A 10,981-nucleotide genomic window follows, 5' to 3' on the forward strand; every position below is an offset into this window, starting at 1 on the left:
TCTTCTTTTTTCTTTTATTATTATTATTATTATTATTATTATTTTTTTTTTTTATACTTTGAGTTCTAAGGTACATGTGCATAACGTGCAGGTTTGTTACATATGTATACATGTGCCATGTTGGTGTGCTGCACCCATCAACTCGTCAGCACCCATCAACTCGTCCTTTACATCAGGTATAACTCCCAATGCAATCCCTCCCCCCTCCCCCCTCCCCATGATAGGCCCTGGTGTGTGATGTTCCCCTTCCCGAGTCCAAGTGATCTCATTGTTCAGTTCCCACCTATGAGTGAGAACATGTGGTGTTTGGTTTTCTGTTCTTGTGATAGTTTGCTGAGAATGATGGTTTCCAGCTGCATCCATGTCCCTACAAAGGACACAAACTCATCCTTTTTAATGGCTGCATAGTATTCCATGGTGTATATGTGCCACATTTTCTTTTTTATTTATTTATTTATTTATTTTTTCTTATTTATTTTTTTAAAAATTTATTTATTATTATTATACTTTAAGTTCAAGGGTACATGTACATAACGTGTAGGTTTGTTACATATGTATACTTGTGCCATGTTGGTGTGCTGCATCCATCAACTCGTCAGCACCCATCAACTCGTCATTTACATCAGGTATAACTCCCAATGCAATCCCTCCCCCCTCCCCCCTCCCCATGATAGGCCCCGGTGTGTGATGTTCCCCTTCCCGAGTCCAAGTGACCTCATTGTTCAGTTCCCACCTATGAGTGAGAACATGTGGTGTTTGGTTTTCTGTTCTTGTGACAGTTTGCTAAGAATGATGGTTTCCAGCTGCATCCATGTCCCTAAAAAGGACACAAACTCATCCTTTTTTATGGCTGCATAGTATTCCATGGTGTATATGTGCCACATTTTCTTAATCCAATCTGTCATGCCACATTTTCTTAATCCAGTCTGTCACTGATGGACATTTGGGTTGATTCCAAGTCTTTGTTATTGTGAATAGTGCTGCAATAAACATACGTGTGCATGTGTCTTTATAGCAGCATGATTTATAATCCTTTGGGTATATACCCAGTAATGGGATGGCTGGGTCATATGGTACTTCTAGTTCTAGATCCTTGAGGAATTGCCATCCTGTTTTCCATAATGGTTGAACTAGTTTACAATCCCACCAGCAGTGTAAAAGTGTTCCTATTTCTCGACATCCTCTCCAGCACCTGTTGTTTCCTGACTTTTTAATGATTGCCATTCTAACTGGTGTGAGATGGTATTTCATTGTGGTTTTGATTTGCATTTCTCTGAGGCCCAGTGAAAGTGGCCATACTGCCCAAGGTAATTTATAGATTTAATGCTATCCCCATCAAGCTACCAATGTGTTTCTTCACAGAATTGGAAAAAACTGCTTTAAAGTTCATATGGAACCAAAAAAGAGCCCACATTGCCAAGACAATCCTAAGTCAAAAGAACAAAGCTGGAGGCATCACGCTACCTGACTTCAAACTATACTACAAGGCTACAATAACCAAAACAGCATGGTACTGGTACCAAAACAGAAATATAGACCAATGGAACAGAAGAGACCCCTCGGAAATAATACCACACATCTACAGCCATCTGGTCTTTGACAAACCTGACAAAAACAAGAAATGGGGAAAGGATTCCCTATTTAATAAATGGTGCTGGGAAAATTGGCTAACCATAAGTAGAAAGCTGAAACTGGATCCTTTCCTTACTCCTTATACGAAAATTAATTCAAGATGGATTAGAGACTTAAATGTTAGACCTAATACCATAAAAGCCCTAGAAGAAAACCTAGGTAATACCATTCAGGACATAGGCATGGGCAAAGACTTCATGGCTAAAACACCAAAAGCAATGGCAACAAAAGCCAAAATCGACAAATGGGATCTAATTGAACTAAAGAGCTTCTGCACAGCAAAAGAAACTACCATCAGAGTGAACAGGCAACCTACAGAATGGGAGAAAATTTTTGCAATCTACTCATCTGACAAAGGGCTAATATCCAGAACCTACAAAGAACTCAAACAAATTTACAAGAAAAAAACAAACAACCCCATCAAAAAGTGGACAAAGGATATGAACAGACAGTTCTCAAAAGAAGACATGCATACAACCAACAGACACATGAAAAAAAAATCTCTCTTTGGTAAGGACAGGGTAATGTTCTATGTGAGACTATTGTTTGGATAACTTTTGGTTGGGGACGTAAGGTGGCGTCAGGATCTCAGTATGGCTATGCAGATGTAGTGAGTCATCTTACAGAGAAAACAGCCTGGGAAAGTGAGATGGCTGATCTGACTTCCTCTCCAGTTCCCATAGCAGAAGCTACAGGATGGGAGAATACAGGCTAACACATCCCTTAGACTCTGGGGTCATTTCTGTTTCTAGTAGACTGCATGGGGCTTTAAGAAACCCACTCCTGGCCAGGCGCGGTGACTCACGCCTGTAATCCCAGCACTTTGGGAGGCTGAGGCGGGTGGATCACCTGAGATCAGGAGTTCAAGACCAGCCTAGCCAACATGGCAAAACACCGGCTCTACTAAAAACACAAAAACTAGCCAGGCGTGGTGGCAGGCGCCTGTAATCCTGGTTACCCAGGAGGCCGAGGCAGGGAGAATTACTTGCGCTCAGAAAGCGGTGGTTACAGTAAGCCGAGATTGCACCACTGGACTCCAGCCTGGGCAACAGAGTGAGACTCTGTCTCAAAATAAATAAATAAATAAAATAAAACAAATAAACAAACAAACAAATAAATAAATAAAAGTAGTCCTGAAGACCAAGCTTACCTTAACCTTCTTGATGATCAGGCCCTGATTTACTTGCAGTACCAAACTCTTGCCTAATTCTTGTGGGCACGTCACTGTCTTATTTCAGTATCTGAATCCCTGAAATATTCCCATGTGCCTTTGTTGTGGTTCTTTTCCAGTACTGCAACCCTGCTTCGCCCAGTCTCAATGCTACCAGGGGCTTGAGGGCAGGCTCTGGATCACAGGCACCATGGCCATGTACTTGCATTCCACTGATCTGCTTGCCTATTACAAGAGTTCCATGGCGCCATACTCCATCAAGCTGGGGTGACTTCTGATGATGTTATGTTCTAGAGTGTAAGCCATGAGGGCAGAGATTATGTCTGTGTTATTCAGCATTGTGTTTTCAGGATCTTTCATGGTGCTTAGTACAAGCTAGGTGCTCAATACGTTTTTATTTATTTATTCATTTGCTGCAGCTAATGTCTGCTTTAGTCATGTTTGCTGCTCTGACTAATCCATCTTATCAGGTTCTGGTCATCAAAAGCTGACTCGCCTCTGCTGATTGATTCCCAATACTCACATACATAATTTAGTTGAAGTACCATGCCAATTATTATTCACAGAAACACTTAGCACTTTTCATCACTGAAATGTCTTCCAAATTTAGTTACTTAATCAACCACAGATTTCTGTGGAGGTAACTATAAAATCTGATGAGTGATGATAAATCATTGCAAAGTATCATGATAGTTTTTAATAGGAAAGAGATAAATGTGAAGATAATTTCAGATTAACTGTTGTAGGGAAATCAACTGAGCAGTGTGTGTTGTCTCCCATGGTTCCTCAGATTAGCTATGCACAATGAGTCAGGGACAACTGAGTTCACCTCAGTTTTCTTGTATGTGAAATGGAAGTAATGATAGTAAGTACATCAGAAAGCTGTGACGATTAAGGAAATAACATGTGGAACACCAAATACCATGTTTGGCAGATAGTAAAGGCTTAATAAATACCCAGTAAAGAAGTAACTCTACAAAACTGCAGCTCAAATCAGAAATGTGGAATTTCCTGGAATTATGAATCAATGGAAATTTACTTTTTGGTGCAGTATAAAGAGAGAGAAGGCTTTGGAGCCAGAAGGCCTGAGCTTCCTCTTCTTATTAGGTGGGAGAATGTGGACAAGTCATTTGATATGACCAGGTTGTTCAAATCCTGGATGTGTAGCTCACTTGGAATACAATGGGAATTGAGCTCCTGTGGAGTTTGACCTCATATCCTGGCATCTCAACTTTCTTACCTGTAAAATATGTATATTAATATTTTTCAGGGCTGCAAGAATTGAGGCAATCTTTACAAAGCTCAGTGCATACTGTATGGTAGGTACTTGATAAGTAGCTATCATTATTTTGGGAAAATAAAAATGTACATAATGTTTAATATCATGTATAAAGTTAGATCTAAAGTTACTTTTAGTGAATGAATATTGAAATATATTATTCTTAACTTGGTTTTGAAACAAACCCCAGTGTTTACACTTACAAATGCCTGAAGAAAATTTCCACTTTATAGAAAATGAAAAATAATCCTCAGATAAAGGACACTTTCCCCCAAGTTCTCATTATTTTCTTCTTTTCTAAGCTTTTAGAAGTCTGCTTCATGCAAATCTCTCACTCTGTTGATGTATAGATTAGCTCTTTTTATTCTACTTTCGGTCTTTCTAATGGAAAACTCCTTTCTTTGGTAAAATCCCATTATCTTTTAACTTGATTTCTTTCTTTACATCCGTATTTCTTCCTGACACCACTATTACCATCTTGCAAACTTTGACTTTCATTTCACTTTCTTTCTTGGTAGGAAGCCGAGGTGGTGAGAGAGTTACCTCTGTGGTTATGTCAAGTTTTGTAAAACTCTGTTCTAACAGACTGGTAAAAGAAATATTCCTGATGGTCTTGAAGAGGTAAACATCCATTTTGTGAGACACCCGATGAGAGGATTGTGTAGCAAAGAACTGTGGGCAGCCTCTAGGAACTGAGAGTACCTGCTGGCTGACAGCCTGCGAGAAAATGGGGACCTCAACCCTACAGCTGCAAGAAATGGAATTCTGCCAACACCTACATGAGCTTGGAAGAGCATCTCAAGCTCCTGATGAGAATGCAGCCCAGCCAACATCTGGGTTAAGACCCTGAGCAGAGGACCCAGTTAAGTCAGGCCTGGATGCATGACCCATAGAAACTGTGAAATCAACAAGTGGGTATTTTTTTAAGCTGCTAAGCTTGTGGTAATTTGCTACACAGCAACAGAAAAGTAATATGCATCTCCTTCATTGCACATAGTACACAAGCAAGTCCCTGATGGCCCTCACAATGTGATGTGACAATATTGTTTAATCTTGCAGCACTTTTATTACATTATCTATCATACTATATTGTTATTGATTATTCATTTGTCTGTTTATTGTGTTTGGTTTAATGATCCTGGGTTATTTATAAACATCTAGGCAGAGAATCAAGGCAAGTAAAACAATGCACATTTGCAGAACATCCCCAGAAGGTAAGACAACCACTTGGCTGGCTGGGTGCAGTGGCTCACTCCTGTAATCCTAGTGCTTTGGGAGGCTGAGGTGGGCAGATCACTTGAGGTCAGGCATTCAAAACCAGCCTGGCCAACATAGTGAAATCCTGTCTCTACTACAAATATAAAAAAAAACTAGCCAGGCGTGGTTGTGGGCGCCTGTAATCCCAGTTCCTCAGGAGGCTGAGGAAGGAGAATCACTTGAACCTGGGAGGCAGAGGTTGCAGTGAGCCAAGATCACGCCACTGCTCTCTAGCCTGGGCAACATAGCAAGACTCCGTCTCAAGACCTGGTCCCAGACTGGGGTCCCTCAGCTTCCTGCCTTGGAAGTGCAGCAGCAGGCATCACAAGGAGGCGATGAGCTTCCCTAAAGATGACCCTTCCAAGCCGGTCCACCTCACAGCCTTCCTGGGATACAAGGCTGGCATGACCCACATCATGTGGGAAGTCGACAGGCCAGGATCCAAGGTGAACAAGAAGGAGGTGGTAGAGGCTGTGACCATTGTGGAGACATCCATGGTGGTTGTGGGCATTGTGGGCTACGTAGGAACCCCTTGAGACCTCTGGACCTTCAAGACCGTCTTCGCTGAGCACATCAGTGATGAGTGCAAGAGTCATTTCTATAAGAACTGGCATAAATCTAAGAAGAAGGCCTTTACCAAGTACTGCAAGAAATGGCGGGATGAGGATGGCAAGAAGCAGCTGGAGAAAGACTTCAGCAGCATGAAGAAGTACTGCCAAGTCATCCATATCATTACCCACAACCAGATGCACCTGCTTCCTCTGCACCACAGGAAGGCCCACCTGATGGAGATCCAGGTGAACAGAGGCACTGTGGCTGAGAAGCTGGACTGGGCCCGCGACAGGCTTGAGCAGCAGGTACCTGTGAACCAGGTGTTTGGGCAGGACGAGATGATTGATGCCATTGGGGTGACCAAGAACAAAGGCTACAAAGGGGTCACCAGTCGTTGGCACACCAAGAAGCTGTCCCGCAAGATCTGCTGAGGCTTGTGCAAGGTAGCCTGTACTGGGGCATGGCATCCTGCCCGTGTGGACTTCTCTGGGGCACGCACTGGGCAGAAAGAGTACCATCACTGCACTGAGATCAACAAAAAGATCTATGAGATCAGCCAGAGCTACCTTATCAAGGGCGGCAAACTGATCAAGAATAATGCCTCCGCTGACTGTGACCTGTCTGACAAGAGCATCAATCCTCTGTGTGGCTTTGTCCACTATGGTGCAGTGACCAGTGACTTTCTCATGCTGAAAGGCCGTGTGGTGGGAACTAAGAAGCGAGTGTCCACCCTCTGCAAGTCCTTGCTGGTGCAGACCAAATGGCAGGCTCTGGAGAAGACTGACCTTAAGTTCATTGACACCACCTCCAAGTTTGTACATGACCGCTTCCAGACCATGGAGGAGAAGAAAGCGTTCATGGGACCACTCAAGAAAGGCCAAATTGCAAAGGAAGAAGGAGCTAATGTCAGGGACAGATTTTGCAGCTGGTGGGGTCTCAATAAAAATTATTTTCCACTGAAAACAAACAAACAAAAAAACCACTTGGCTAGATAACAGCTCCAAGTCTCAGTCTGTTCAATTCAGAATAGCTGGACAATATACCTGGTCAGGTATCTTTTATCATTATCCTTAAGTGTATTAAATAAGAAACAAATACATGCCATTATGTTTATTGTAGGAAATGAAAAAAAGGATAAAAAGCATATTTTAGTGATTTGTAGGGTAAAGAAATGTATAGAGGAAAAAAATACTGCTTCATGAGGTTAGTAAATAATATTTTAATTATTTAAAAAATGTTCAACATTGCCATAAAGTTATTTTAGTAAGAAGGGATACAGGTTTTAGCTTTGTGTAGTAGAAAATATAAAAGAATTGTGAGATTTCCTCAAATCAACATTTTCATTCTTTCTCTTGAGTCTAAGTGCATAAGATTCACCTTCACATAACATTTTTGAAAGCTTGAAATGAAAAAAAAAAAAACCTTTACTTCTACTGCTTAGTATTTTAACTACTCAAATGCTTTTTTTCTCTAGTGCTTAACTTCATCTTTTTTCAGTTTCTCATTTTCATCTTTACGGCCTCAATAAATGAACCTATTTCATTGCCATCAAAAGAAAAATAAATTATTACACTACAGAATAAAAGAAGATTATGAATAATTATTTATATAGGCTAAGTCTATAGGGCAATTAGAACAGCAATTCAGTATTATTTTTCCTGCATCTGCAAAATTCCTCCTCTGACTCTGGTATTATAGCTGTATGCTTCCAAATATGAAAAATAGAAATAACCTGATTTCAAATGGAGATTGATAGAGAAGGGCTGCTTACAAAATTTAAATATCTCAAATCAAATGCATTATTCCAAGATGCATCTTATTTTCACTCTTTCTCTCCGTACCTGTCTCATAATTTAAGAATAAATGAACCTATTGGGAGTTGTAAGTCATTCTGATTTGGGGCCATTTATTGAGGTGATCTGAGGCTAAACTGAGAAGTTGGCAATGCTTGCATCTAGCGTCTTTTGTAGCCACCTTATTTTGATCCATTCCACTTGAGGGGCTCCCATTGGAGTGAAATACCTAGTTCTCCCTTCTTAAATATTATCCCACTTCGGAGATCTCCTCCATCCCAATTCAAAGTTACCTGTGCCTTGTTTTCTCAGCATTTTATTAGGTAATAGGCTAGAATTCAAATTAGTCAGTTGGTTCTGAGAAATTAATGTTTTTTTTTCCTACTGAAAGATAGTAACTCTTTATTTTAAATGGCAGTTTAGAGTTTGCAGAATATGTCCCCAAGCACACCAGTAATCTCGCAAGCATATATTCCATTCCCTATTTTGCAGAGGAAAAAACTGAGAAGTTAAACAACTTCACTAAGGTTAAACAAATGAGAGAGAATCCTGGTCTTTTGATTCTAGCCTTTCCCTTATGCTAAGACTGCCCTGGACATGTAATATATTTTCAGCCAATAAGAGACTACTGTAATTTTAGGCACTGTATTAGTCCAGTGAGAGTTGTATTGTTGGAAAGTCCTCTTATTATAGTCCCCTCAGATAATATCACATTATTAATGTTATACTGTGCATATATTGGTTATTCTTATTTAACACTGTGCATGACTGTCACCTGTGATGTTAAAACAAGCAAAACAGATGCTTTTTCTTGTTTTAAAGCAAAACCGAAATTAGATGAGGAAAAATCGGTAGTGTAAAAGTCTACTGGTGACTGTGATGCCCATCCCCGGTTAAAAATCATTAGTACAGAGTCTGAATAGCACTTATTTTTTGTCTCATCTTGTGGTTTAGGATTAAGTGACAATCTTATCTTAAACTCAGTCTAACTCAAGCTTGAGCCATCTCCCCTAGCAACGTTTCCATCATGTTACATCATGTTACATGCGTGATGTAACATGAATGACATAGGACAACTGCCTTGCTGTGATCAACTCAGGCATGCACCAAAATGCCCGTCCAACACTGGGGCTTCTTCCCGGCATTCCACTATTACCAAATTAGAAAGTGGGGTTTGGCATATGGATTGTTAGAATAACAGAAGAGCTTGAAGAAAACTGTTTGGAAGCTACTTATTTTTACAGTTCTGAAACACTGAGCTAATTTAGAAGATCAAGGATTATTAGGGTCATTAGTGGTATAAGTTGTGATTGGATGAGACTGAGAATGTAAGACATACTTTTATTTCCTCGTTTTCCTCTTGATCAAAACATAGCTTTAGTTACCCTTCCCCTCCCCTCCCTTCTCCTCTCCTCTCCTTCTTTCCTTCCTTCCTTCCTTCCTTCCTTCCTTCCTTCCTTCCTTCCTTCCTTCCTTCCTTCCTTCTTTCTTTCTTTCTTTCTTTCTTTCTTTCTTTCTTTCTTTCTTTCTTTCTTTCTTTCTTTCTTCTTTCTTCCTTTCTTCCTTTCTTCCTTTCTTCCTTTCTTCCTTTCTTCCTTTCTCCTTCCTTCCTTCCTTCCTTCCTTCCTTCCTTCCTTCCTTCCTTCCTTCCTTCCTTCCTTCCTTCCTTCTTTTATTCCTTTCCTTCTCTTCTTTCTTTCTTTCTTTCTTTCTTTCTTTCTTTCTTTCTTTCTTTCTTTCTTTCTTTCTTTCTTTCTTTCTGTCTCTTTTCTTTTCTTTCATTTTTTCTCTTTAGAGACAGGATCTTGCTCTACTGCTCAAGCTGCAGTTCAGTGCTGCAGTCACAGCTCACTGCAGACTCAAACTCCTGGGCTCCAGCAACCTTCCCACCTGAGCCACCCAAGTAGCTGGGACCACAGGTACACACCATCATACTTAGATAATTAAAAAAAATTTTTTTTGTAGAGATTGGGTCTATGTTGCCCAGGCTGGTCTCAAACTCCTGTCCTCAAGTGATCCTCCTGTCATGGCCTCTGGTAGTACTGGGTTTACAGGCATGAGCCACTGCACCTAGCCTACCTCTCCTCTTTAAATGGATGAATGCCACTGATTTCAGAGGATAATAGTTGATTATTGTATCAGTTACCTCTTGCTGTGTAACAAATTATAAAAAATGTATTGACTTAACAACAGTTTTATTTGCTTATGAGTCTGTGAGTCAGCAATTTGAGCTGAGCTCAGCTGGGACATTCTTCTGATCTTTTTTTCCTGGATTCACTTGGCTGCACTCTTCTGGTGGCCTAATGGGGACTGGATTGTCTAAGATTGCCTCAAGTGAAGTGGTTAGCAGACTGGCAAGTGGTGCTCTGCTTTACTTCAAAGGATCTATCCAGTAGGTTAATTTAGGCTCATCACTTTGTGGTCTCAAGGTTTCATTTGGAGTCAAAGAGAGAAAGCCCCAATGTGCAAATATTTTTAAAAATCTTTGCTCATCTTGTGCTGCTAATATTTCATTGGCCAGAGTCAATTAAAAGGCCAAACCCAAATTCAAAGAGTAAAGAAAAAACCTTCACTTCTAGATGGGAGGAGAGAAAAGGGGTGAGTGTATAGGAATGGGTGAGATTTAGGTCATCTCTACAAATGACTTATCACAGATAATAAAAACTGATGGATGGTTATTTAAAACACAGACAAATTCAAGTGACAAATATCCTAAGAATAAAAGATAGCACAGAGAAACAGAATAAAACAGCCTAAAATTAACTGAAACATTTATTCTAAGTATTGAGCAAATACAAATTTAAGTAAACATTTTCTTAATGTTGCACGTTGCACATATTGCACATTGCAATATTCAAATCTTGCTTTTTTTCCAAAACAGTTTCATTGGGGAAGATTATATTAAACTTCATTTAAATATTTAAGCTCTGAGGCATACAGGACATGAATTGTATTAATTTGTGCAAAATTAAGGACTGCATAAATGGCGAAACATAATTTCTATCCTAGAATATTTTATCACAATTATAAAATATCATATTAAATTATGAGTGAATTGCTTGAGTGAGTGAGAAACGTCACCACGTCGGTGCTCTGACTGTGAAATGAGCAGTATTTACTCTTGAAAACTTCACTCAGGTAATGAGGCACATGAATTCTGAGCAGGGTTTCAGTTATTGCTCTGAATTTAATCTGATCTTTTAATTCTCCTCTGCTTATAAAACATTCATGGACTAGGGTTTGATGTGTCCCATGTTTCTGGTAAGCACACACCTTGCTTCTAATTTGAGGTATATT

At 40.0% G+C, this 10,981-nt stretch overlaps 1 pseudogene; it reads left to right on the top strand.

Moving 5' to 3' along the window:
* The first annotated feature begins 5,659 nt into the window (after nucleotides 1-5,659).
* On the top strand, nucleotides 5,660-6,886 carry LOC105483623 (large ribosomal subunit protein uL3 pseudogene; annotated as a pseudogene).
* The last annotated feature ends 4,095 nt before the right edge of the window (nucleotides 6,887-10,981 follow it).

The sequence above is a fragment of the Macaca nemestrina genome, chromosome 8 (assembly GCF_043159975.1).
Source record: "Macaca nemestrina isolate mMacNem1 chromosome 8, mMacNem.hap1, whole genome shotgun sequence".
Lineage (NCBI taxonomy): Eukaryota > Metazoa > Chordata > Mammalia > Primates > Cercopithecidae > Macaca > Macaca nemestrina.